The 27,139-nt window shown below is 48.0% G+C and overlaps 1 pseudogene; it reads right to left on the reverse strand.

Moving 5' to 3' along the window:
- Positions 1–6,190: 6,190 nt before the first annotated feature.
- LOC119292808 overlaps positions 6,191–27,139 on the reverse strand; it is a 48,328-nt pseudogene continuing 27,379 nt past the window's right edge.

Below are 27,139 nucleotides of genomic sequence, written 5' to 3' on the forward strand. Positions count from 1 at the left end.
GAGGCGGATCGGGGCGGCCGGAGTCGAGGAAGGAGACCTCCTCGAGGTCCTCTCAGTGGCTAGGCAGGGCTCTAGTGGTGTGGAGGTGTGGCGCTGGGTCGAGGGAGAGCCTGGGGGCTCCTTTTATAGCTGATCCGAGGCGGTGGCCGTGAACGGGATAGCGCCGGTGGTGGGTACAGCGGGGCGATGGCCGAACGGGGTTGTCAGGCGGTCGGGCATCAACGTGCGGGTCTACTGGTGCCATCCAGGAGCTGAACTTGGCAAGACTTGGGCGTTACTCCAATCCTTCGACAGAACGGCCCACGGGACTCATCGGCTGCAGGGAGCACGCACTGCGCTCGCCAGGCCACGGCGACGGTGCCGCAGCATGCACAGAGGAGGGGGTGGCCACGCGGAGGCCTCGGGTGGCTTGGGCGGTGCTGGACGGCGCCGAAAGCTGGCACTGACCCCTGCTGGCCGCCATGGGTGGCTCTGCCATCGCAGAAGCTGCCGGCATCGGCGAGACACGTCGCCACCGACGCCCACACCCGGCCAAGCGAGTGTGCGGCGCATGGATAAGGAAGGGGTGCAGTGCGCAAGGCGCCAGAGCGTGCACTGGTGAGATCGACGCCAATACTCTGAAGAAAACGACACTGACGTCGCCTGAGTCACTGAACTTTCTGAACATGCACAGAAACAGTGCGAGCAAGGTGTTTGATGAAATGATTTTGGCATGTGGGCAATTTATTTGGAGTTGATCTTTGGTGGGGTGGCCTCCCAATGCATCTGGGGGCTGCCTGAATTTTCTCAGAATTTTTGGAGAAGAGAAAATATGAATTTCATCAAATATGATGAATCTGGTCCAAACTTGCAGTGAATGAAACTTGAAAAATTTGAACTTTGGAAGAGTGGATCTTGATGGATCTAGGTTGTGGGTGCTAAGGACTAGCCAGAGGAGATGGTTTGAGATCAAAACTCAAAGGGAAAAAGATACTTCCTTTGTAAACCACCTAGGTCCAAAAATAAAATCAGAAATAGTTTTGGGGGTAAAATAAATGGAATATAAATTAAAAATGGGTTGGACTTGTTGGGAATGAACACTAGACTCGACCCAAAGTGGAAGGAGGTGCTTTGGGGAAGAATTTTAATATGAGACATGGTGAATGGGGATGATTGGAATAAAAAGGAATAGACCAAAACTCATAGGATTTCTTTTTAAAGGAAAACTTTCAAAAATAAATTGAGGTGAGTTAACACCAAAGAAGAACCTTCAAAGCCAACCATCAAGGTTGAGGATAACCCCAAAAAGATTTTATCATAAGAGAAAATATTTGAGAGGGAGATTTTTTTTAAAGATTTTAAATAGCCTCCTTCAAATCAAATAAGGAATTTTGTTGAAAACCAAAATGAAATTTTTGGAGTGTCACAACACCTACCCCCTTAGGAAAAATCTCGTCCCCGAGATTTCAGCTGATCCTCAAATAGGTGTGGGTGTTCTGTCCGAAGAAAATCTTCTCTTTCCCACGTTGCCTCATCTTCGGTGTGATTGCTCCACTAAACTTTGAAAAACTTAATTGTTTTCTGACGGGTCCTCCTTTCAGACTCCTCTAAGATCTTTATTGGTCGTTCCCTGTAGGTGAGGTCTGGTTGCACGTCAATGTCCTCATGACATACCTGCTTCTCAGGGTTGCTTACACACTTCCTCAATTGTGATACGTGGAACACGTCGTGGACGTCTGACAACTCTTCGGGTAAGTCTAGCTGATAGGCTACGGTGCCTCTTCGTGCAACTACACAGAATGGTCCGATGAACCTTGGTGCTAGCTTTCCCTTAACCTTGAATCGTTGCAGGCCCCTCATAGGGGATACGCGTAGGTACACATACTCACCGGGTTCAAAACGGACTTCCCGATGTTTTTGATCGTAATAACTCTTTTGTCTGCTTTGAGCAGTCTTGAGTTGCTCTCTGATTAGCTTGACTTTTTCCTCGGCTTCTTTGAGCATATTGGGGCCGAAGATACGGCTGTCTCCGGTCTCTGACCAATTTAGCGGGGTACGACATCTCCGCCCGTACAAGGCTTCAAAGGGTGCCATTTGTAGGCTGGCTTGGTAACTGTTGTTGTATGCAAACTCTGCACACGACAAGCTTTCTTCCCAACTGGTTCCATAGGTGAGGACACAAGCCCTCAGCATGTCTTCTAGAATTTGATTTACTCGTTCAGTTTGTCCATCTGTCTGGGGGTGGTATGCTGTACTGAATGCCAGTTGGGTCCCCAGAGCCTGTTGTAGGTGATCCCAAAATCTAGAGACGAACTGTGTGCCTGTGTCGGATATTATAGTCTTTGGGACTCCATGCAAATAGACGATACGGGAGAGATAAAGCCTGGCAAGCTTTTGAGTGGTGTGGGTTGTCTTCACCGGGATGAAATGTGCCACCTTAGTCAGTCTATCTGTGATGACCCATATGGCATCATTTCCGTGTCGTGACCGAGGTAGTCCAACAATAAAATCCATTCCAATCTCGTCCCATTTCCACTCGGGTATCTTGTTTGGCTGTAATAGTCCGGCTGGTTTCTGGTGCTCGGCCTTGATGCGTTGACATGAATCACAACAAGCAATGAACGTGGCTATGTCCCTTTTCATACCGTGCCACCAAATTTTTTCCTGAAGGTCCTTGTACATTTTTGTTCCTCCAGGGTGGATTGAATACGGAGCGGTGTGTCCTTCAGCTAGAATCTGCTGTTTAAGGTCCTTGATATTTGGTATGCAAAGCCTGTCTCCGTACCACAATATTCCCTGCCCGTCTATGACGAATTCTGAGGCCTTGCCCAAACTCACTTTTCTTTTTATGCCTTCAATGCTGGGGTGTTCATGCTGAGCCTCCTTAATCTTTTCTATCAGGGTAGGCTGTATTTCCAAATTCGACACACTACCTTCGGTGACCATTATTAAATTGAGTTTGGCAAATTCCTGCTGAAATTCTGGTCTCAAATTTGGTAGGCTGTCGTTGCTCGGACTGGGGTTTCGACTAAGGGCGTCTGCCACTACATTTGCTTTTCCTGGATGGTAGTGTATTCCAACATCATAATCCTTCACTAATTCCAACCAGCGTCGTTGCCGTAAATTGAGTTCTGGTTGTGTGAAAATATACTTGAGGCTTTTATGGTCTGTATATATTTCACAGCGGTTTCCAAGCAAAAAGTGTCTCCATTCCTTGAGTGCATGGATGACCGCTGCCAATTCCAGGTCATGGGTGGGATAATTTTCTTCATGTTTTCGTAGTTGCCTGGAAGCGTAGGCGACTACCTTGCCTTCTTGCATCAATACGCATCCGAGGCCCTTTCGGGATGCGTCACAATATACTTCAAAGCTCTTGTGTATGTCGGGCACAACCAATATTGGTGCTGTTGTCAGTTTCCTTTTGAGTTCTTGGAAACTTTTCTCGCATGCTTCGGTCCATACAAACTTTTTATCCTTCTTGAGCAACTGGTCATTGGATTTGCTATGGTGGAGAATCCTTCAATAAATCTTCGATAATATCCTGCCATTCCCAAGAAACTTCGTACATCCGTTACGCTGGCTGGTGGTTTCCAGCTAAGTACGACCTTGAACTTTTCCGGGTCTACGGCAACACCTTCTTGGGTTAGCATGTGGCCTAGAAAACCGACCTGTCTTAACCAAAATTCACATTTGCTGAATTTGGCGTAGAATTGATGTTTCCTTAGTTCTCCCAGTACAATCCTGAGATGTTCAGCGTGTTCTTCTGGTGTTTTGGAGTATACCAGAATATCGTCAATGAATACCACAACAAATTTGTCCATGAATTTCATAAATACTTTGTTCATGAGGTGGACAAAATATGCAGGGGCGTTCGTCAGTCCAAACGGCATTACTGTAAACTCGTATAATCTGTAGCTTGAGGTAAATGCTATCTTTGGAATATCTTCTGTCCGTACTTTTAATTGATGATATCCCGACCTCAAATCAATTTTCGAGAATACTTTGGCTTATGCGAGCTGGTCAAATAAGTCATTTATCCTTGGCATAGGATACTTGTTTTTGATGGTGACCATGTTGAGCGCTCGATAGTCTATGCACAATCTTAGTGTCCCATCCTTTTTCTTGGCAAATAATACTGGTGAACCCCAAGATGAGGAGCTGGCTCGAATAAATCCTTTGTCCAGTAATTCCTTTATTTGCTTCTTTAATTCTACTAACTCGGAGGGTGCCATTCTATATGGCTTCTTGTATATGGGGGTGGTTCCAGGTGCTAGCTCAATGATGAATTCTATTTCCCGGTCTGGCGGCATGCCTGGTAGTTCCTCAGGAAATACGTCGGGAAACTCACATACCACTGGAACTTTGTTTAACTCTGAGATATCCACCTTGTTCAACCTTGGTTGCCGTGATATCTGTCTTTCCTAAGCTGGAATCTTTATTGTCTTCCCGTGATGATGGGTGAGGATCACAGTCCGATTGAAGCAGTCAATAAATCCCTTGTTGGTGGTTAACCAGTCCATTCCTAGGATAACATCCAGTCCTTTATTTTCCAATACGATGAGGTTTGCATGAAACTTTAGTCCTTCAAGATCAATAAACACACCTTGGCAGTAATTCTGAGTAACTTGCTTACTCACAGGGGACTTGATGATCATTGATTTTTCCAAGGGAAGCATCGAAAAATTATTTTGCAAAGCAAATCTCTTTGAAATGAACGAGTGAGAAGCTCCAGAATCAAACAAAACCGTGGCAGGTATTGTGTTGACAGGGAATGTACCGAGTACGATATCCAGGGCATTCTGTGCTTCCTCTCTGGTCACATGGTTCAGGTGACCCTTCTTGTGGTTGTTATTGGGGTTGAAATTGTTTCGCTTGGGCGCTGAATTATTACCACCGTTGTTCGGCTTTGGGGCCAAGTTCCTTGGCTTGGGACACTGCTTGGCATAGTGTCCTTCTTCTCCGCAAGCGTAACCGGTAACGCCTGGGTGATATGTGAACTCCTTGTCTCTTGCGTGGAAATTCTTGATTGGACGTGAAACATTGGTCATGGGTTTGTGTGCTCCACCTTTCTGAACATTAGCCTTGCTTCGCTGGTTGCGAGCAAGTGTACTCTGGTCCCTCTTGCGCTTGCGAAAATCTTCCAAGCTGCGTCGCTCATTTTCCAAGGTAATAGCCTTATCCACCAGTGTTTTGAAATCTGGGAATGTGTGTACGACTAGCTGGCATTTAAGCGCTGGTGCCAGACCGTCCAAGAATTTTTCCATCTTCTTGTTTTCAGTCATACGTTCCTCGTTGGCGTAGCGAGACAATAGTGTAAACTGACTGTTGTATTCGGTCACCATCATGGCCCTCTGCTTGAGGTCATCAAACTCCCTCTTCTTGATCCTCATAATACTTCTGGGGATGTGCGCCCCATGAAAACCTTCCTTGAATTCCTCCCATGTTATATCATTTTCATTGGGGTGCATGTGTAGGAAATTCTCCCACCATGATGCAGCTGCTCCAGTGAGATAGTGTGGTGCATATAGCACTTTCTCATGATCTGAACACTGTGCAATAATTAACTTTCTCTCCATGTCTCGAAGCCAGTCGTCGGCCTCAAGAGGTTTGTCAGTATGAGAAAATGTTGGGGGACGCGTCTTTTGTAGTTCTGATAATTTGGATTGCTGTTGATACGAACCACAGTGATTTCCCATATTGACTTGGTTCATCATTTCTTAGTGTTGTTGCTGACTCTGTTCATAAAGGCGGCATATTTGAGAAAATGCGGCATCACTGCCATGCTGGCTCGATTGTCCCTATGTGAAGTTGTTGCTTGTCTGCGTACCATAATTCTCTTCTGGCGGACTTGGCACGGAGCGAGTCCAAGGGCGATGCATTTTCCACTCTGGGGGTTATTTTTTTGTAAAAATCTGTGAGAAAAGCTGCGAGACAAAAATAATCCTTTTGCAAGACGAAAAATTAAGAACTCCAATATTTTTCAAGGAAATATTCGATTGCGCACGGAGAAGGACCGCTTAGAACATATCTTACACGCAAGCATAATTATACAATACGCCACTCAGGATGTGCGTACACAATCCTGACATGTTATTTAGGCTAGTGCACTTCTCCAGTTCCTACATGATGCGCATACAGACTACTTCTCACAACCTATGTACATATAAACATATCATACATGCTGACACTCTCCACAGCATGCCGGGCGCACTTAGTCTGAGATGGTGAGGACTTCCCTTGGCCTGCCAAGGGTAAGGCCCAGCGGAGTTGGAGACTCAACCTCCTCCTCAATAATGGGCTCCAGACGTGAAGCACTGAGCTGAGGAGCTGGAACGGGTGTGGTCGGTGGTGCAGCTCTGACTGGGGTAGGAGCGATGACTTGGTCAAATTCTTCAGGAGTAGGTAGGCGGCGAGCAGTGGCGAGTGTGGCAGGTGTGTGAGATGCCGAGGACGAGATGTAAGTCAGTGGTGGAGCTGTATGGAGAAGCTCCCTCCTGTTGGCGGAACAGCTATGCACGACGGACATGCGAGCAGCCACGAGGTTGTCCACAAGGTTATCAAAAGCGGCCTCAAGCGCCTTGAGATAGTCAACCAGCATCTCAATGGCCTCATCCCTTTCTCCTCTAGGGCAAGCAAATGTGTAGTGACAGGTGTATGGCACGTGGCAGGGGAGGTAGCGGTAGCGACGAGTCTTCATTGAAGGAAGAACATCCCGAAGATGAGCTATCGCCTCAAGGGCAGCCATTTGCATAGCATGCTTCTCCGTAGGCATGGCTCTACCCACAAACCGGAAGCGGAAAAATTCAACACCCCCTTCCTTGAATTTCATCGTGGCCTGGTGCATGGACAGACTGTCGTTGATCTTGTGCTGGTAGAGTGTGAACTCCAGATGAGTTGATGGCCCGATCGCGATTTTGACGATGGAGGTGAGGAGCTTGAAAAACCCCTCAGGCATGTTGGCGAACACCTGCGATTCACAGTCGTTGCCAGCCATCTACAAAAGTAGGCAAAAATTCTGAATGGTCAGGTCATAAATTTATGCTGACTGTCAAAAAATGACTACATTTGCAGAGTACTAAAAATAGCACTAATAATGCTCATAGCCGATTAGCGATCGAACCTAGTGGCTTCCTACAGTCATCCTGGCTCTGATACCAAGTTTGTCACGACCAGTTTTTCAATAAAAAGCTTATTGAACAACCTACCTTTAGGCAGACCAGTATAGGAAAATCCTCCTTACTGGTAGACAAAACTTTGATACAGAGATCTAGTAGTATTAAATATTGTACAGGGTTGAGCTGAGGTTGCTCAACAATTTATTACAAGTACGCCAATATTTTACATAAGGGCGGATATGACACAAGGGTATGGTGGCATACTACTGGCTCGATATAAAAGTGGTGGTGGAAATGTCATAGTGGAGTGGGTAACAAGACTCTTAATCTTGCAGCTCATCGAGCGTCGGAGTGAGGCTCGATGAATTTATTTGGGTAGCGGAAGCGGATATATTACAAGTGACCAAATCCAGGATCGCACGGGACTGACTGGGACTCCTCTAGGCGTCGAACTCGCTATCGTACTCTTCATCCATAATATCGCCTTCGTCAACATCTGGCCAAATCAACAAGCCAGGTGAGTACTTTGAATGTACTCGCAAGACAGTTCGGACATAAGATATAACAAATGCAACATGATGCACCATGAGCAGTTAGTAATGCACATTCAAATAATAAATTTGTACGGCATGTAAGATAAAAAGAAAGTCAGGTGGTAGTCCTCCCGAAATCCCAACAAAATAACTGAAAACCGCTCGGGTGTCTGAAGAGACGCCTCGAAAGGTGAAATAAATAAATTAACATGCCGCAGTCGGGCGTCCGGGCGACGCCATGTAAAGGGCTTATATTGAAAAGTAAATGACAATGCGTTCCACGGTCGGACGTCTATGCGACATCTCGGAAAGAGCTTATAATGAAAGTAAATGACAGAGATGCCACAGTCGGATATCTGAGCGACATCACATAAAGGGGTTATATTGAAAATAAATGACAAAGATGCCACAGTCGGACGTCTGAGCGACATCACGTAAAGGGCTTATATTGAAACTAAACAACAAGAGTGCGAGAGTCGGACGTCTGAGCGACATCACAGAAAGGGCTTATATTTCATCATTTACATTCAATAAATTCATGAAGATATCTCACTCACAGGAAATACTCAGCACATGATAATAAATGGGTTAGTCCAACCACAGGAATAAACCATTAACCGAACGAAACACTCATGTTTGTTCACGGAGTTTTATCACTGAGACTGATACTGACAAAGATAGGTTGAACACAGTTGTTGATCAAGATATGATTACTTGAATGATTTTGACTCTGCAGAGTTTGTACTATTTAACCACAACCAACGGATTTCAGTAGTCACGAAGGACTAGTTACTTTACGGTATTTCAGTAGAAACACATCTAACCAGTACACACCCATTTCCACCTCATGATGCCAGGAATCACCCTAGGCAACGTTTAAGAAAAACTTTGAGACGGGGAGGCTACAACCTCGAATAGCATGGGATCAAATTTATATACGCGCGCTCTAAGGGGTGCCCCCTCTCGGTCCCAAATGGAAACACCCATGCCCCCTGACCGGATGACTGGCTTTAATCCAGGGCCATGGAACCCTCATCATGGCCTCTCTATTTGGTGTGTACGAGGAAAGTGGTTTGCAACTTACTAAACCATATTCTTCACAGAAAACATGTGGTAGCACGAAAGGGAACGGATGGTAAGGCGACTTGATTCACGTTGACCCCAGAGTTAAACAGTTTGGCATAAGACTGGCATGCTTCAACACTGCCATCTTACCACGTCTCATGTCACCACATGATCATATAAACTCACATCACAAGGTATATGGAGTTTCAAAGCTCACTTGCATCAACTTTGCATGCAATATACCACTTATTGCAATATATATGAACATGCCATAAACTAGCTACTCAAAGCAAACATGCAACACACTCATCATATCAAAGGTTCAAACATGCTTGCCTGGTTCCGAGTAGTCGGAGTCTAGCTCGTGAAGTTCGCGGTTCTGTCACCTCCTCCTGTATCTATGGGTTGAAGAAAAATACGTACTAACGTAAATACCGTGTGTGCACAAAACGAGTTCCAAATATTTTTCAAATAAATATGACAACAAACTAGACAGAAAAATAAAGATGACAGAAAAAGAATCAATCAAAAATCATTTTCTATTTAAAAGTTATAAGGGTTTTAGTCCAGGGACCTTTCTGTAATGAAACAGAAAGTTTCCAGGGTTCATTTTATAAAAACAGAAAACGTTCCATTTAAGAATACGCCAGTCCAGAGAGGAGACGTACTTTGCCAGAAGGCGTTTTCAGAAAACGTTTCGTTTAAAAGAAAAGAGAGGCTGACGGGGGGTCCCACCCGTCAGTTTTGAATGTTTGAAAGAGGGAAGATAGGGCGCGCCGACGCCCGAGGGCTGCGGTGGTCGCCGGCGGCGATCCACGGCAAGGCAGGGGGATCGGGAGGTACCTACGGGGTCAAGGTTTTCTTCCGCACCTGTGGGTGGTGGAGTTGAGCGTCGGCGAGCACCACGTTGACGGCGGCCCCAACTCCGGCGGACGGTGTTTAGGGCGAGGTTGATTCTCTCCCAACAGAGCTGCAAGCTTCAAATTGGGGCATGGGTTAGGAGTGTGGGTGCACTAGGAGGTTGCCAACCAGGTATGGGGGGCGGGGATGGCCTCACCTGAGCGAATCGAGCCGGAGCCCGAGGCGGATCGGGGCGGCCGGAGTCGAGGAAGGAGACCTCCTCGAGGTCCTCTTAGTGGCTAGGCAGGGCTCTGGTGGTGTGGAGGTGTGGCGCTGGGTCGAGGGAGAGCCTGGGGGCTCCTTTTATAGCTGATCCGAGGCGGTGGCTGTGAATGGGATAACGCCGGTGGTGGGTACAACGGGGCAATGGCCGAACGGGGTTGTCAGGCGGTCGGGCATCAATGTGCGGGTCTACTGGTGCCATCCAGGAGCTGAACTTGGCAAGACTTGGGCGTTACTCCAATCCTTCGACGGAACGGCCCACGGGACTCGTCGGCGGCAGGGAGCGCGCCCTGCGCTCGCCAGGCCACGACGACGGTGCCGCAGCGTGCACAGAGGAGGGGGTGGCCACGCGGAGGCCTCGGGTGGCTTGGGCGGTGCTGGACGGCGCCGAAAGCTGGCGCTGACCCCTGCTGGCCGCCACGGGTGGCTCTGCCACCGCAGAAGCTGCCGACATCGGCGAGACACGTCGCCACCGATGCCCACGCCCGGTCAAGTGAGTGTGCGGAGCATGGATAAGGAAGGGGTGTAGTGCGCAAGGCGCCAGAGCGTGCACTGGTGAGATCGACGCCAATACTCTAAAGAAAACGACACTGACGTCGCCTGAATTACTGAACTTTCTGAACATGCATAAAACAGTGCAAGCAAGGTGTTTGATGAAATGATTTTGGCATGTGTGCAATTTATCTGGAGTTGATCTTTGGTGGGGTGGCCTCTCAATGCATCTGGGGGCTGCCTGGATTTTCTCAGAATTTTTGGAGAAGATAAAATATGAATTTCATCAAAAATGATGAATCTCGTCCAAATTTGCAGTGAATGAAACTTGAAAAATTTGAACTGTGGAAGAGTGGATCTTGATGGATCTAGGTTGTGGGTGCTAAGGACTAGCCAGAGGAGTTGGTTTGAGATCAAAACTCAAAGGGAAAAAGATACTTCCTTTGTAAACCACCTAGGTTCAAAAATAAAAACAGAAATAGTTTTGGGGGTAAAATTAATGAAATATAAATTAAAAATGGGTTGGACTTGTTGGGAATGAACACTAGACTCAACCCAAAGTGGAAGGAGGTGCTTTGGGGAAGAATTTTAATATGAGACATGGTGAAAGGGGATGATTGGAATACAAAGGAATAGACCAAAACTCATAGGATTTCTTTTTAAAGGAAAACTTTCAAAAATAAATTGAGGTGAGTTAACACCAAAGAATAACCTTCAAAGCCAACCATCAAGGTTGAGGATAACCACAAAAAGATTTTCTCATAAGAGAAAATATTTGAGAGGGAGATTCTTTTTAAAAGATTTTAAATAGCCTCCTTCAAATCAAATAAGGAATTTTGTTGAAAACCAAAATGAAATTTTTTGGAGTGTCACAGGGCGAGAGCCCCTCCGAGATTGGATCTATCTCTCTGTTTCTGTGTTCTCAGATTCTACCCCTTCACCGTTTCTTAAATATCCAGAGATCCGTAACTCCGATTGGGGTGAATCTTTCGCCCAGATCTTTCTCATAAAATTAGCTTTCTTGCGGCAAAAGAAGAGCGTCAACCGCCTTACGGATGGCCCACGAGAGTCCAGGGCGCGCCCAGGGGGGGAGGGTGCGCCCCCTGTCTCGTGGCCACCCAGACACTGTTTCACGTTGATTTTACTTCCCAAAAATCATAAATATTCCAAAAAAAATCTCCGTCCATTTTTATCCCGTTTGGACTCCGTTTGATATTGGGTTTCTGCGAAACAAAAAACATGCAACAGACAGGAACTGGCACTGGGCACTGGATCAATATGTTAGTCCCAAAAATAGTATAAAAAGTTGTCAAAAGTATATGAAAGTTGAATAATATTGGCATGGAACAAGCAAAAATTATAGATACGAAGGAGACGTATCACTCTCCCTCTGCTTCTTTCTCCTTTGCCCTGTCGCCGCCGCCCCCGTTGTCGTCCCCGTCGCTGTCGCTGCCCCGGCCGTCCCCGTCCCCGTCGTCCCCGTTGCCGCGTCCCACCTCGTCGTCGCCGCCCTGTCTCGTCGTCCCGTCGTCCCCGCCCGGCCCGTCCCCGTCCCCGTCGTCGCCGCCCCCACCCCATCCCCGTCGTCATCGCCCGTCTCCATCCCGTCACCGCCCCCCGTCGCCGCGCCTCGCCGGTGAGCTCATGCCCCGGCCACCATGTCCACACACACACACACATTAGTTTTTTAGTTATCGATTTTTTTTTCTGTTTTTTAGTTATAAAAATATCTATAGAAATGTTAGGAATTTTTCTGTTTTTTAGTTATAGAAATATTAGAAATGTTATCAATTTTTTCTGTTTTTTAGTTATAGAAATATTTATAGAAATGTTAGCAATTTTTCTGTTTTTTAGTTATAGAAATATTAGAAATGTTAGTTATATATATAGAAATGCTAGAAATTTTTGAATTAGTTTTAGTTAGATGAATTAGATTAATGTCAAATTGTTTGAATTTGCATATAGAATTTTCATTATCACAATCCAATCATTTAAAAAATGTTACTTTTTGCGGGCATATAGTATTTGTTCTGGACGATATGCCTGGCCCGCATCCTCGCCATCGACCCGTTCGCGACGACGTCCGACTGACCCATGTCCGGGACTGGGCTCCGCCGGGCTAGCACTGGGAGGTGCTACCTGGAGGGGTGCGCCGCTTGGTGAGGAACCCGACCTCGGGTCCCGTTGAGGGAGTCCTGGATTAGGGGGTATCCGGACAACCGGACTATCTACATCGTCCAGACTATTGAAGCGTGAAGATACAAGACTCAAGACTTCGGCCCGTGTCCGGATGGGACTCTCCTTTGCGTGGAAGACAAGCTTGGCGATCCGGATATTGTGTTTCCTTCCTTGTAACCGACTCCATGTAAACCCTAGCCCCCTCCGGTGTCTATATAAACCGAAGAGGTTGGTCCTTAGAAGGTCGATCACAATTACACTCATACCATCGTAGGCTAGCTCTTAGGGTTTAGCCTCTACGATCTCGTGGTAGATCTTCTCTTGTACTACTCATATCTTCAATATTAATCAAGCAAGAAGTAGGGTTTTACCTCCATTGAGAGGGCCTGAACCTGGGGAAACATTGTGTCCCTCGCTTCCTGTTACCATCAGCCTAGACGCACAGATCGGGACCCCCTACCCGAGATTCGCCAGTTTTGACACCGACATTGGTGCTTTCATTGAGAGTTCCTCTGTGTTGTCACTGCAAGGCTTGATGGCTCGTCTCGTTGTCAAGGACAACATTACCTCTGGGGGAGCGCTGGCTGTAGGCTAAACTCTCCGACTTGGCGGTTTCATCATGGCCGCCCCATCGGCTGTCGCCCCGACGATGGCCTCTCGGGTCATCACGCATAACCTTCGCATCAATTCGGAACTTGCCGAACAGATGGATTCGAGGAGCTCTCCTCCCTTAATGAGCTCTTGGATCGCATCGCCGCTTTGGGAGTCGCTACGGACTATGACCGGATCGGGCTTAAACCCGACCAAAGGGACATTAAATCCCCGCCGGCCACCCATGAGATAGCGGTAGTGGAGGAACCGCACACGGATTACCCCTCAATTTTGAGGACGAATTATGTCTGGATCACCGATTTCCCTGAGCTGGACACTCGCCGGAGGGAATACATGACCCGGATCCCGGACTTAGAATCGTGCATTGGGCTGGAGAAATTGGGAAGCACCCCGAATCCCGAGCTGTCAGGCTTGGAAGCTCCCATGCCCCTCGGTACAAGATCGGATCAGAATCCGGATTCAACTATTTCCACCCACACGGACTTAAACCGTCTCTCCCATATCAGGCAAGAGCCCCAGGAGACAGTACATCACTACTGGGCCAGATTCCTCCTTGTGTTAAACAAGGTCAAGGATTGCCGCAAGGAGGACATAGTCTCACTCTTCTACAAAAACTGCACGAACAAAGGAATCCTTAATGCTATAAGTCGCCGCGACATAGTACACTTGGCGGACTTGGCAACCATAGTATAGAAGTACTGTGCGAGGGAAAGTGCATGGAAAACCCGAACAGAATTTTGGGATAGTACGGCTCTCACCAAAACCTTTGTCCGAACTAAGCGGGCCAACTCTCGTAAGTCGGCCGATCCAATTCCCAAGAAACCAAAGCCCGCCATGAGGCGGGGAACCGTATTGGAAGAATGGCTCGACGGGCCATGTAAGCTCCACAACACTTCGTACATAACACCAACTCATTGCCTTAGAGCATGTTGGATACTTCGGCAGGTTGCAAGAAGTGGCGAGGATCTTCTTGCAAGCCATAAAGCAGAACAACATCCCGCCAACGAACACAATACGGTATTAACAGTCTTCGAGACTTTCGCCTCAAACAATAGGCGCAAGCGAGCTCATCGAAGCTCCGCTAAAATTTGCCATGTGGCAAAGACAAACCCCTGGAACGACATTGCTATAACTTTCAATGCCAGTGATGAACCTCGATTCCAAACTGTCCGGGCACTGGCCGCTCTGGTCCTTAGCCCAATCGTGGACAGCTTCCGGCTCACTAAAGTACTCAAGGACGGTGGAAGTGGATTGAACTTGATCTATGAAGAAACATTCAACAAGATGGAAATTGATAAAGGACGCATTGAGAAAAGTGGCACCACCTTCAGGGGAATCATTCCTAGTCGGGAAGCGCGGTGTGCGGGAAAAATCACACTCGATGTGGTATTCGGCACCCCGGAAAATTACAGGTCCGAAGAAATCACATTCCAAGTGGCTCCTTTTAGCAGCGGATACCACACCCTTTTAGGGTGGGACGCGTTTGCCAGCTTTCAAGCCATACCCCATTACAGGTACATGAAGCTTAAAATGATCGGGCCCAATGGAATCATCACTCTAGCCAGTGATCCGGACGTTGCACTTCGCGCCGAAAACAAAACTGTAGCACTAGCCCTGGAAGCATTATCCGAAGCCCTAGGAGTCGAAGAATTAACAACGGTACGGGCCACCATGGACAGGGACGACATGATACTCGACAAGCGACCCAAGTCCACCTCATTTAAACCCGCAGATGAGATAGTCAAATTCCAAGTCCATCCAACGGACCCCACGAAGACAGCTTCCATCGGGACATAGTTGAGCCCCGCAATGGACCCCACACTATGAGACTTTTTACGCGAGAATTGGGACATTTTCTCCTGGCACGCATCGGACATGCCGGGCATCCCGCGTGGATTGGCCAAACATAGCCTTAACATACTAGAGGGATATAAACCTGTCAAACAGACCCTAAGGCGATTTTCAGAGCCCAAACGACAAGCAATGGGGGAAGAGCTAGCCAAGCTACTTGAGGCCAGATTCATCAGAGATATTAAACATCCGGATTGGCTGGCAAATTTGGTAATGGTACCAAAGAAGGACAAATCCTGGCGCCTATGCGTCGACTTCAAAGACCTCAACAAGGCTTGCCCCAAGGATCCCTTTCCCCTCCCTCACATCGATCAAATCATCGATGCCACAGCTTGACACGACTCGCTGTGTTTTCTCGACGCATACTCTGGATACCATCAAATAAAGATGGCAGAGTGCGACCAAGCTGCAATAGCTTTCATAACGCCATATGGCCCTTTTTGCTTCAACACTATGCCTTTCGGGCTTAAGAATGCAGGCGCAACCTATCAACGCATGATTCAAACATGCCTGGAAAAACAAATCGGCAAAACAGTGGAGGCATATGTGGACGACGTGGTCATAAAAACAAGACACGTCGAAACCCTAATAGATGACTTGATGCTTACATTCGATAACCTTCAGACATACGACATCAAGTTGAATCCGAAAAAATGCGTTTTCGGCGTCCCCTCGGGGAAACTACTGGGCTTCATTGTTTCCAATAGAGGAATTGAAGCGAATCCGGCAAAAATCCAAGCTCTGTCGCAGTTGGCTATACCAACAGACCTCAAGCACATCCAGAAACTAGCCGGATGCGTGGCCGCTTTGAGCCGCTTAATCTCCAGGTTAGCAGAAAAGGCATTACCTCTTTACTGCCTCCTTCGGCGCACCGAACACTTAGTGTGGACGGATGCAGCTGTGGCCGGACTCGACGAAATAAAGACCTTATTGGCCAGTAATCCAGTCCTAACAACGCCGAATATCGGCGAGCCTATGGTATTGTACATAGCTGCAACACATCAAGTTGTAAGCGCAGTGCTCATCGTCGGACGAGAGGTTGACGGATACAAATTCCCGCTCCAAAATCCGGTTTATTACGTATCCACGGTCCTCACCCCATGCAAATCCCGATACCCACACTATCAAAAAATAGCATACGTGGTCTTCATGGCATCCCGGAAGCTGGGACACTACTTTCAAGAGTGTTCGATTACGGTGGCCTCCGAAGTACCACTCAATGACATAATAAATAACCGCGACACTATGGGCCAGATTGCTAAATGGGCTATCGAGCTCCTTTCGTTCAACATAATATACAAACCACGGTGGGCCATCAAGTCGCAAGTACTGGCTGACTTTGTCGCCGAATGGACAAAAGCCGAACTCCCTAAAGAGTATCGCGCGTACTCCAACTGGATCATGCACTTCGACGACTCTAAAATGCTGGCCGGATTGGGAGTAGGTGTAGTCCTGACATCTCCCACCGGAGACACGGTCCAGTACGTCCTCCAAATATTATACACAGACTCTAACAATGCAGCCGAATATGAGGCTCTGTTGCATGGTCTTCGGATAGCAGTCTCTATGGGCATCCAACGCCTGGAAGTGCGCGGGGATTCAAACCTCACATTATCACAAATAAATGGAGACTTTGATGCCAAGGATACGAAAATGGCGGCCTACCATAATGCCGTCCTCAAAATGTCAGCTCGGTTCGAGGGGCTTGAATTCCACCATGTGGCTCGAGAAAACAATCAAGTGGTGGACGTCCTCGCTCGCATCGGCGCTAAACGCGACCCTGTCCCACCTAACATATTCCTGGAAAGGTTGTTCAAGCCATCCATAGTATGGGAAGGGGAGTCCGGCAATACTAGCACGGATCCGAACACACCCCCAGATTCCAAACCATCAGACATAATCGGAGGCTCTGCCACCGAAATAACATCTTCGGCCCACGAAATCATGGCCGTAATCGCCCCGTGGACTGAACCTTTCTTGGCCTATCTAAATAGGCAGGAGCTCCCCGAAGACCAAAATGAAGCACGTTGCATCGTCCAGCGTTCTAAAGCTTACAAAGTCCATGAAGGGGAGCTCTATAAGAAAAGCGCGACCAGAGTGCTCCAAAGGCGCATATCCGAAGAGGAAGGGCGGCAACTCTTGGCTGAAATCCATGTCGGATTGGGCGGGCACCACTCCGCGGCTCGAGCACTAGTCAGCAAGGCCTTCCGTACAGGCTTCTATTGGCCGACGGCTCGAGCAGACGCACAAGACCTTGTCCAACATTGCGTCGGTTGCTAGCTCTTCGCCAATCAGAGTCATATGCCCCCTACCGCTCTCCAAACAATCCCCATAACTTGGCCCTTCGCGGTCTGGGGGCTGGATATGGCTGGACCTCTTAAAGGGGGAAGCCATAAGAAAAAATACTTATTGGTCATGGTGGACAAGTTCACCAAATGGATAGAAGCCAAACCAGTCAAAACGGCGGAATCCGGACCAGTTATAGACTTCATATCCGGGGTCGTACACCGATACGGTGTCCTCCACAGCATCATCACTGACAATGGCTCAAATTTCACAGCCGATGAAGTGAAAACTTGGTGCGGCAAAATGGGCATTAAGCTCGACTACGCTTCCATCTACCATCCGCAAACAAATGGCCAGGTCGAAGGGCAAACGGTCTCATCATGAGCGGCATCAAACCCAGACTAGTGCGATCTTTGACAGAATCGGGTACGCATTGGGTCGAGGAGCTCGACTCCGTACTCTAGGGGCTGCGGACCACACCGAATCGCACCACCGGATATACACCATTTTTTATGGTGTACGGCGTGGAAGCAGTACTACCCTATGACATAATACATGATTCGCCACACGTACGCATGTACGAAGAGAAGGAAGCCGAGTTAGATCGGTAGGACAACTTGGATGCCCTGGAGGAGGAGCGCGGCGTCGCAAAAGCCCGCTCCGCATTCTATCAGCAGCAGGCTCGACGATATCAAAGCAGAGAAGTGCGGGCCAAGACTTACAATATTGGCGAGCTCGTTCTATGCCTACCGGAGAAGAAGAAGGACAAGCTCAAACCCAAGTGGGAAGGTTCCTTCGTCATTGAAAAAGTTCTCATCGGAGTAGCGTACCGCTTATGTAATGCATCCGATAACACACTCGAGCCAAACCCATGGAACGCGGCCAGACTCCGGAGATTCTACGCCTAACGCCGAGCTTAGTGTTCGTCTCCTTACTCCCTCCCTTTTATTTATGCTCCACCCCCCTTTTTCTTTCTCGACCTTTTCCCTTCACACAAAGTATTTAATACAGTACGGACTCCCGGATTACTCCGGCCGCACTATGTGTGTAAGCAATACCTGGGGGCTTCCTATACGGAAGCTAAAAATAGTTACTCAAATGGCTTTTTGCCCATCACATATGCATTTCCTTTTTCATATGTGCCTTTTCTTCACCATTATATGCATCGATATGACTAAGATGTGGCCAAGCTGGGTTGCTTGGCTCTTGTGTTTATGCCCTACGTTCCCGTTAATTTGGCTAGGGCATAAGGGGAGCACCTCTGCGATTGTTACTGCCGGTTCAACTGGATGTGTACCTTAGACTGGGTGAAGCCGAAAGCTAGCTTCCTTAAGAGAATATTCGGTCGGTGAACAAAAGATGTATTCATTTATTACAACGTAAATCCCTAGAAGTCTTGTATCATGCGCCATCATTCGCAGTCCGAACATGCGCATTGTCACATGCGTACCCAGGGAAAGGAACCCCTAACGAAATTATTCTCCCTAGAAGATGTTTCTTACTATCCATGTAATATAACATAACTAGTTGGGTACTTGTCTGTTCAAGCACTTATGACCCCTACGCCTGGTTTCCACGCATACCCCGGTTTTGTATAACTGAGTGGGTATTCAGACACACCCCGGACTGTAGGATCCGGGGGTTGAAGCGAAAAGGTCCGCCATGACAAATGATTTCAATCCGGCTAGGGACTAATTATGTCCATTAAATTAAACAGTCACTTGGACTGACTATATTCCTCCTCTATACCATCCAACAGGCTATCTAGCTTACAATCCTGTTGAGAATACTTGGCGGCTAACGCTACCTGGTCACACACCAGACTCACGGGAATTTCTTGCCCATCGGGCCCTGCCGGTCCTACTACGGCCATATGGTTCGGGTCCAGCTTGGTGTAGCGCGTCTTCACCATAGCCTAGGCTTCTCTTGCACCTTGCCGGCAAGCTGACATCTTCCACAATCGGAAGCGCCACCGTGCTCCTTGAAGCATATCCACAAGCTCCCCCATGCCGTTCGGCAGTAAGCTTGATGACCACAAGGCCTGAGCAACACCCTGCATCACTTACCGAGCTCTCTCATGTAGTTGCGAGAGGTCTTGCAGTAAATCACTTGTAGATGAGGGCATCTCCTCCTCAAGGCGACCCGTTAACATTCCTGCAAGCAACATTCTTTCAATATACTTCCTCGCCGAACTATCATACAGTTCGTCTAGGCACTCACCATAAATGCCGCGTCGAAGCCTTTTGTTCTCCTTCACGGAGTCCGCCAGTTGAGCGCGGACGTCTTTTAATTCCACGTCCAGCCGAATATTGGCATCTTGAAGATTGTTCTTCTCTTGCCTAACTGCATAAGGATGCGCTCGCCAGCCTTTAGCTGCCTTTTGAGATGCGAGTCATCATCCATTACGCCCTCCGGATTCACCCCGGGATTATCTGCAGAATTTTCTGTTAGACTAGTCATACCAGCCATTTACTAACTGGTGCATCTTCGTACAATTGAGACAAACGTTACCAGATGAGGCCTTCTGTGATTCCTCTAACTTGGCAACCGTGTCCCTCAGCTGGGCCTTGCATTCCTCTAGCTCCCGAGCTAATTTTTCATTCTTATCTATAAGGACCTGTGCATAAATTGATCCTTAAAACAGTTGTTCCAACTGTTTCAAGTCTCAGGGGCTACTGTTATACATGCTTATCAAAATTTCTTACCCGTATATCTTTGGTATACTGGTCCGTCGCTCGGGCAAGCCCGCCTTGAGCTGCTCGGATATATGCATCCCCCAAATTGAAGGCATTAAATGCCTCTTCAGAAAAGATGTTGTTCCGAAGCACGACCCTCCGGCGCTGGTGATTCATGGCGCTCTCCACTTCGGAGTTCGTGGCCGAAAACATATCCGCATCCTCTGTCGGAGAACTATGCTGTACTGGCCCCATGTCCGCCTCCGCCCTTGAAGCCGGTTCTGGAACCCGGCTGGTGGAGGCATGATTGGCGGGATCCCCGGATATAGTCCGGCTGCTCCACTTCCTGCCAGACACAAAGGGCACTGTTATATTTCAAATACTATAATCGCAGGACAGGTTTTTACTTTACCTCTGCAGCGGTGTGTCGACCCTTACTGCCTTCCTCTTGAGCCTGCCTGATCCGGACGCCCGTGGTCGACGAGTCCCTAGGGGCTCGGCCCCGCGCTCCAACCGTCATCTCTGCAAACAGCACGACGCCTCAAGGGTAAGGCATAATACCTGAGAGGAGTCCTCTTCGGAGGATAGGGTTTTTAGTTTGTCTTACACGCGACACAGGGAGCAGTCCGGGATAGTCGGCAATAATGGCCACTGAGGCACCATCACAACTTGCTTGATAAAATACCCCGTTGACAAGCTCCACAGTAATATCTGGATCTTCTTCGAGTCCTAGATCTAGGGCCTTTCCGGGGTCCTCTGGCTACAGGGAGGGGCTGAAGATTCCTTCTACGACCCTCCTCAGTTCCTGCTCGGAAACATAGATGTGGGTAATCTTAGCAGAGAACGCTAAAGTAAGTAAAACAGGGAAAGGAATGACGACTTACCCACTCTGGGGGGTTGTACATGGAGAATCCGTCCCGCCGTTTAATGCGAAGGAATTCTTCCTCTTCCCCTTTCTATAAGTCGGACAATATCCTTGCCAGAGCAGTGGTGGAGTCCGGACCCTTACGGCTGCAGCGGGTGGCATCGTCTTCCCCATTGAAGTGCCACATGGGCTTCCCCCGATATTGAAGCGGTTGCACTCCCCGCATTATGCATATTGCCATGACCTCGACTATTGTCAGTCCGGATTTGGCCAGTAACTTTATCCTGCTCATCAGGAAATGTATTTCCCTGGTATCCTCTTCTTGAGGGCCCCGTGGGCGCCAGCTTAGATGTGCCCTCGGCGGGGCGTTACTCAACTTGGGGAGACCTGTCCGGACTGGATCCGGAAGGGGAACGTCATCAATTAAAACCACTCTGAAGGCCAGTTCTCTGGTGCCTTCTTGGGAGTGCCGGATAGGTATCCGGTTTCGGCAATGCGCCATACTTCGGCCCTGCCCACTTGACATAGGGATTCTCCCTGGTTGCGGTGGACAAGGCAGAGCAACTTCTTCCATAACCCGAAGTGAGGCTCGCAGCCTAAAAATAGCTCGCAGAGGGCAACGTACCCTGCTATGTGTAGTACGGAGGCAGGGGTAAGGTTATGTAACTGGAGGCCGTAGAACTCCAGGAGCCCGTGAAGGAACGGGTGGATGGGAAACCCAACGCCCCTTAGCAGATGCGGGATGAGGCATATACGCTCCTCTGGAGATGGATTTGGAGATCCCTTCGCTTGTTCCCCTCCATTATAAGTGGCTATTCCGGCTCGGACGGGGACCATGAACGCCGGTGGAAGAAACCCTTGGGTTTGTAACTCTATCAAACGACTATGAGGAACTGAACACTCTTCCCAGTCCCCCGACTTGGAGCGAGGAGAGCGAGCAGAAGAGCTGTGACGGCCGGCCATGTTGGAATGGTTTTTTCCGGAGCGCTATGTTGGATGCTTGCTCGAGGAGGGAGAGTGAGGTTTGGATCTGAGAATCCTCGTCCCTTCAAATAGACGGTCAGCCCGAAGGATTGAGGGTGGCAAATGCAAAAATGCCTCGGCTCCTCGCATTCGCTCGACACGTGGAGATGGTCATTATTGAGGCACTGAAGCCAAGGAGTACAACATTGATGGGAAGCCAGACACTATTCGTCATAACAGGTACTTTGGAGTATTCAGAGATGGAACCCGCCTTGCAATGCCGAAGACAAGACTGTGCGCCGGACTCATTGTCATTGAAGCTTGGTTCAGGGGCTACTGAGGGAGTCCTGGATTAGGGGGTATCCGGACAGCCAGACTATATACATCGTCCGGACTATTGAAGCGTGAAGATACAAGACTCAAGACTTCGACCCATGTCCGTATGGGACTCTCCTTTGCGTGGAAGACAAGCTTGGCGATCCAGATATTGTGTTTCCTTCCTTGTAACTGATTCCATGTAAACCCTAGCCCCCTCCGGTGTCTATATAAACCGAAGAGGTTGGTCCTTAGAAGGCCGATCACAATTACAATCATACCATCATAGGCTAGCTCTTAGGGTTTAGCCTCTACGATCTCGTGGTAGATCTACTCTTGTACTACTCATATCTTCAATATTAATCAAGCAGGAAGTAGGGTTTTACCTCCATCGAGAGGGACCGAACCTAGGTAAACATTGTGTCCCTCGCTTCCTGTTACCATCAGCCTAGACGCACAGATCGGGACCCCCTACCCGAGATCCACCGGTTTTGACACTGACACCCGTCGTCAACCCTGATCTCCTTTGGTGGCATTCGCGTGGGCCACATTCGGTGCAGAGGGAGCCGGCCCAGTCGGAGGTGGTGCGTCGCCCTGTCAGGGAGGAGGACGAGCACGTCCGTCGCTACATGGCTGTTATGGACGTCAGGTTCTCCAATACTTGGCAGGTTCTTTGGGCAGATGACCGGAGATATGATCCTGTGATGGTTCCTTTTCTTTGGGTGTCCACTGCCCGCGCCCCAGGAACCGCGAGTGGCCTAGATTCTTCTGTAGTACTCGATCTTTATTAGGTACCTAGCCAGTGATGTATTCGATATATAATATTCGAGATGATGTATTCGAGATTATATATATTATTCGAGACGATGATGTATTCGAGATTATATATTAATCAAGACAATGCATATTATGTACTATATGATTCAGTTTTTCCTTATTGATTGCATCCATGCATTGTAATTTGAATACTAAATTGTTTTATATTTCTTCTGTATTAGTTAAGTAAAAGCTATGGCGGACAATACCGGCAGAGAGAGAGAAGAGGAATTGTTCGACATCATATGCAGCCCTCGCAGGCTAGACGATCTGAATGAAGCAGATGACGGCTCCCAATATCTGAACAATACCGGAGAGGGTGATGAAAAGATATTCGATCTCGACGACCGAGATGATGAAGTCATGAACTATGATTATGATTATGATGACACAGACAATGCTGATCTTGAAATAACAAAGACTACCGGCGAGGTATATTTATATAAGAAGGCATCTGGTGATCATCACATGTTTTTTTATTTGAAGATATATTAATGAATCGATCTTTCTTCTTTCAGCCCTCCGGATCAAGCAAATCTGCTTCTACAGACATCAGGACAAAGCGAGGCTCAGGCAAAAAGTTGAAGGAGGGTGTAAAGTACAACATCGACTCCATCAAACCTAGTGGCGAACCCCTCACACCTAAGAACATTGCGAACAAGTGGACTCGTCAGTGTGAAGTTCTTGTGAAGGACCAACTCCCGATCTCCATTCAAGAATGGAAAGAGCCAAAAACTAAACGTCCATGTGTTACTTGGGTCGACGACAGAGCAAAAAAAACCCTTTGGGAATCTCTGATGGAACATTTCACCCTACCAGATTATTTCACTGAAGCAGATGTGCAGAAAGTCAAGGACGCTGCTCCTAAGAAGACGACAATTGCATTCAACACCCACAAGAAAACTGTATGGGCCAACTACCTCGCTGCAGAAAGGAAGACTCCAGAATTCACGGGGACACTGGAGAAGCAAAGAGAACACTGGGCCGATTTCGTGAAATTCAAGGAGTCAGAATTATCTAAGGAACGGCCGATAAAAAACAAGGCCAATGCCGCAAAAAAGACGCAGTTCCATAGGCTGGGTCCAGGTGGCTACACGGTGGGAAATGCCTAAGTGGGATAAGTCTGAGCAAGAGATGGAGGATGCAGGGGTCACTCCGGTTACTAGGAGCTGTCCCCCCAGGTGTAGAACTTGGTTCTATTCGCATGGGGGGGCGTTGGACCCGAAGACAGGCCTGGTTTTGAAGAAGGCAAGTCTAAAAGGAACCGAACAAAAGATACTTGATGCAATAGAAGAAGCTCGAACGGGGGTGTTCATGCCCAACAGAGAGAATGACGATCTTACGCGCGCCCTAGGAAATCCTGAACACCCGGGAAGAACATGAGGCAAGGGCGTTATTCCCTGGTATGAGGGCTTTTCGGAATGGAACAACGACTACAGGTCCCGTGCAAGAAAGAAGATGGAGGAGGAGAAGAAGAGGAGGCTGGAGGAGGAGCAGAGGAAGCAGGACGCAGAACGCCTTCAAGGCCTAGAAGCAAGGCACACAGACTTGGCACTCAAATTCCAGCAGCAGCAGCAGCAGATCGACTCACTTAGCCGGAAAAGGGGGTCTCACCAGCGGCAGCAGCAAGCGGATGATCGTCCAACATTGGATAGCACCATCCCATCCATGCCGAGAAGCAGCGTTGGTTCTGCCCCGGGCGACACACTGCTCGATACATACCCTGTGGATGACATCATAGAGAACACTAACTATGAGGTACACTCCAAAATGAAGAACATATCCATGAAGGTGGCGGACGCCGTTGCTTTTACAATTACCCCTGAAGCAACCTTCCATTGCACCCCGATTCCAGAGGGCTATGCTCGTGTCTTGGTTGATGAAGTGGTGGACCCATATTCGGGGCTACAATTTGACATTCCTGGAGGTGACGACGAGCGCACACTGGGAGAGGCCATACATCATATCATCCTATGGAGAAAGGATTGCATTATCTTTCGAAGTCCACCGACACCGCATCGTCTGCCGACTCCTCCTTGAAGTCTGCCACCGAGTCAGCAGACTCCCGCTCCTCCAAGTCCACGAACGCATGAGCCGACTCCTCCTCGAAGTCTGTCACCTCCTCCAAGTCCCCGAACGCGTGAGCAGACTCCTGCTTCAAGTCAGGCACAACGTCAGGCCACTCCTCCAGTTTCAAGTCCGACACCGTGTCAGGCAACACCTCCCGCTTCAAGTCCGGCACAGCGTCAGGCCACTCCTCCTGCTCCAACTCAGCCACGTTAGCCATCTTCGCCGTCTCAGCAATCGCAGAAGATACACGTCGCAGCTATGGTGCGTAGCGGTACGAGTTGAGGTAGTACATGAAGTACAGGCAGAGACAAGCGATATAAATATGGTCCAAGCCTCGCTCCTCTTCCTCAGAGGCCTTACGACATGACCGAGGAGCAAAACACAGCCGTAGTGCGGGCCCAAGTGGACGCCCATTTTGGACCGAAACCGGCACCGCCGCCAAGGGAGAAAGTGCCTGAGGAAAAGATTGACCACTTCATTTGTATGGCTAGAGCACCAACTCCCAAGCCTGTTGACTCAGACTATGAGCACCAAATCAGGAAGGCACATCGAGCACGACTACAGAAGGAAGCGAGCTCGAGCTCGAGCCAATAAGTAGCTGGCAAAAAATGCGGGAAAACCGTTCCCCAGCTGGGAGAATAGGCGGCGCAATCGATCCCCCCGCTTGTTGTGCCAACAACACATGAGAGGAGTACGCGCGCCCAATATTATTGTGGGCAAACCGTTAACGTTCCCCAGCTGGGTGATGTGGTAATAACGGAGGAGCATATAATGCAGGCTGAAATGCTCAAGATCACTGTTGGACAACTCCTCGAAATTGAGCCCCTGTCTCCGCTTAGAGAGGAGGAAATAAAACGGAAATATGTCCGGGGCCAACCTTTGGTCGAGCCAGACAAGGTCAAGAACCTCCCAACGAGAATGTATGAATTGCATCAATGGTACATGAACATTACCAAGATTTCCAATCGAGAGTCCCTCATGGTGAATGTCAAGGAGGAGCATTACTTCCATGAGAAAGCTTTGTCCATTGTGTATTCAGAACTATTTCAGTTATACAATCAAGACGCACTCGACAAATCTATCGTCAGTTGCTATTGTCTGTAAGTGATTTCTTTCTATAATTTAAGTCTCAAGCTAGCTGTAGTGATAATTTTGATCAATCATAACATGTAATTATCCTCACTATATATTCTTTTTTGTGGTATTATATGCAGGATGAAGATGTATGAACTGAAAAAATCTGGACGCTATGGCATTGGGTTCATTGACCCAAATACCATTAATGAGTACACATGGAATCTTCCAACTTCTCGAGTAAGTTTAGAGGAAAGCATGCTAGAGTTCTTCAAGTGCCTTAATACCAATGAAGATATACTACTTCCTTACAACTTCCTTTGAGTCACATTGTCTTGTACTACAAATTCTGTTTTTGCTTACTAGCTAGCTAGATGTTAATAATTAAGTGTATAGGGTTTATGATAGTTGATTAGTGTTATGCACATGCCCGCTTAATTAAGACATGCAAATGTGTGCGCATGCAGTTTCCACTGGATCTTGTTAGACATTAAAGTTGACAAAGGAACAGTTGAAGTACTGGACTCACTAAAGAAGATAGTGACTACACCATCGTGAAGGGGATATTCAACATGTAATTTCAATCATTATTAACTATATCTCGGCCTATTTAGTTCGTCATTTCCTGATATGAACTATTTAATAACCCCTTTATTAATTTTCTTTGCCAGCAGGCAGGGCTTGGGCAAAGTTCATCAAGGTGACTCCAGGAAAATGGGCAAAAAAGCTGTTTTGGTATCGACCAAAGGTAAGTAATTAAGTAGTACTAGCTAGCTAGCTAGCTACCATCTCTTTAATTCTTGTTTCAATACCACTAATTAATTATCATGCTTGATTAATCATTATCTGATTCAATTCCATTCTCGTAAAGGCCCTGAAGCAGGCGCAGGGGAATGATCTGTGTGCATTCTACGTTTGCGAGAACATTCGCATGATGGTGTCCGAAAGGAGTAGATCTCAAAGAAAGGACTGGGTATGTTTGTCAGAACATTATTCACACCATTATCGATATCTAGTCACACAACTAATACACATGCATATTGATCTCCTTCTTAACAGTCCAGAGAGGTGCGGGAGCAGCTTTTATCAGCGGACCACATACTAGCACTTCATAGATCCCAAAGGAGA

This window comes from Triticum dicoccoides, chromosome 4B, assembly GCF_002162155.2.
Source record: "Triticum dicoccoides isolate Atlit2015 ecotype Zavitan chromosome 4B, WEW_v2.0, whole genome shotgun sequence".
NCBI lineage: Eukaryota > Viridiplantae > Streptophyta > Magnoliopsida > Poales > Poaceae > Triticum > Triticum dicoccoides.